Consider the following 2,656-nt stretch of genomic DNA (forward strand, 5'->3'; position numbering starts at 1 on the left):
TATTTTACTATTTTTATTTTTGGGCTAATTCTGTGCTCTAGTGCAGTGTTCTTTAGTGTATGCAGGATAAAATTTTTGGTATTAGGAGCACAAGATCATCAGGAGGCAGATAAGGAAGGAGAATTGGTTCACCAACACCCTGATGTGAAAAGTGACAAACCCTAACCTGGCACATCAATGAAATTCAAAATTCGGTTATGGGTTGTCAAGACTATCAAAGCAAACAGAGCTCTTACAGTTGGTGACAAAGGAAATTTTCGAGATGTTGTTGGTGTCATGAAGGAAGGAGGAAAACCAACATAAAATTTCAAAACCTACTGATGGGTGTTTGGTCTTTACCGGGTCAAGCTAATGACGTTAAAAGAGCGATTACTGGGAGGCAACCTAGTTTCTGAATTTTTTATCTTCAATTTCGTTTTGATTTTATTTTATTTTATTTTATTTTATTTTATTTTTATTTTTATTTTATTCTTTTTTATTTGATTTTTTTATTTTATTTGATTTTATTTGATTTGGTTTTATTTTATTTTATTTTATTCTATTTATTTTGGGTTATGCGATGCTTCTGATGGCAGTGATGATAGCATCTACTGATGGATGCTTCTACAACATCTACTGATGGATATTAGGTGATATGGCATTTACTGATGGATGCCAATGAAGATTAGAAAGATTAGCATTTACTGATGAGTGCTACTAGGATAGCATCTATTGGGGATGTTACAAGATATAGGTATCTACTGAAGGATATCCGAAAGGTACACCTACTGATGGGTGGTGGTAGGAAGTGCACTTACTGACAAGTGCCAACCAGGTTTGGGTCAGGCTCGTGACGTTAAACAAGCGCTACTAGGAGGCAACCTAGAATTTCTTCTTACACTTTTGCATTTTAAATTCTTAGAATAGGTTGAATTTTTATTTTTTGGTGTGTACTCTTGGCTTTACTACTTGTTCTAAAAATGTTTGACTAACTAAATTGCACGATGGATCTATTTGATGATTATTTGATGTGAATGAGAATTGAGTTGCAATACATGTTGATGTCCAGGAAATAGATGGTGATGAATTTATGATTGTGGTCATGATGCTAGGCAGAGTATATGAATGAATTTTGTGTGAGGAAGCATGTGCGTGAGATTTTGAGCTCTAGAGTTTTTATTGTTGCATGTATTGTTCACAGGAAAACATGGATGATATTGCCTTAATCTTGATGATCGATTGAATTGCATGTGAATGTCATATGATCAAGGCCATTTTTTTGAAAACCCTTCTCTAGCCAACTTTTCACCCAAAGTGTTGGAAATATTATACCCTTTTTGAACCTTAGCCTTAAACAATATGTGAATCCTTGTTTTGAAATTCTTTACCTTGAGTTGGGATGAGCTTAATTGTATGTGATGAAAAGGTTCAAGTTTGGGGTTATACGGGAGAAAATGGAAAAAGCAAGTGAAANGCATTGAGCTCAATTGTTGTAAAAAGAAAAATTCAAGAGAAAAAGAAAAGAAAAGAAGAAAAGCATGAAGATGAGCTCAATGAAAAAGAAAANAAAAGGGAAGAAGTTGGGAATGAGAAATTTTGGTGAGAGAGTTGTTAGTAAATGTTGAATATTTTGTTAGCTCTCTTGACTCAAGGATTTTGCATTCTAGAAAAATAATTTTTTCTTGTTAACCCAACCTCATTACAAGCCTTGAAAAAGTCCTTTTGATGGCATTTGCATGTAAAGATGTTGATTGTTTAAGATGACTGGCAATTTTGTTTCATGTAACTTGTGAACAATAAAGAGTGGAGTGCCACCTTAAACACTTGAGGGATTGAGTGAAACACTTGCTTGGTATGATTTGTTAATTTTCATGAGTACATTTTTGCTTAGTGGATTGATCATTCATAGTGTAGAACATCTATTATGCAATCTATGGATTGAAAGCATGCATGCATCTTATTTTGGATTTCACTGAGGATATTGAATTGAGTGGTTTTGTCATGTACCTCGGGATTGTTGAGGCATTGGATGAAACAGTATAAAGCCAAGTTTTGTTTTGTGTGTTATTTTGTTTTGTTTTGCTTGAGGACAAGCAAAATTCTAAGTTTGGGGTGTTGACGAAGGTTGAAAAATAGTTATTTTCATATGTAAATTTGGACCAAATTACACCCTTTACTACTCGGAATGAGCTTAGAATCAAGCAAAACTCAATAAATGAGTCTGAAGAGAGTCAAAAGCTGTTTTTAGCGATTTTATGCTTGTTTTGCATTGTTTTGTAGCTAATTTAAGAAAAGTATAGAATGGAGTTGAAGATGAAGGTCTTAGACTCAAGAAAAGGAAAGAAAGGTTGAAGATATGCAGAAAAGTCAACCAGTCAACCAGAAAAGTCAACCACTCAACCAGAAAAGTCAACCAGTCAACCAGGAAAAGTCAACCAGTCAACCAAAGCACAGTTGACCAGCGCCGGGCGGTTGACCGTGGTGCCGGGCGGTTCTGCGGCTTGAGGGAAACCGCCCGCGGTGAAATTAGGCGCCGGGCGGTTGTCAGATGGGCCTAGACCTGTTTTATGTTATTTTTTATGATCTATTTGGGCTTGGACTTGTTTTATGTCATTTTTATGCCCTATTTAAAGGCCAGAACGTCTTAGGGTTTGTATCTTTTGATGGCTTAGGCACA

The sequence above is a fragment of the Vigna radiata genome, unplaced genomic scaffold (genome assembly GCF_000741045.1).
Source record: "Vigna radiata var. radiata cultivar VC1973A unplaced genomic scaffold, Vradiata_ver6 scaffold_269, whole genome shotgun sequence".
Lineage (NCBI taxonomy): Eukaryota > Viridiplantae > Streptophyta > Magnoliopsida > Fabales > Fabaceae > Vigna > Vigna radiata.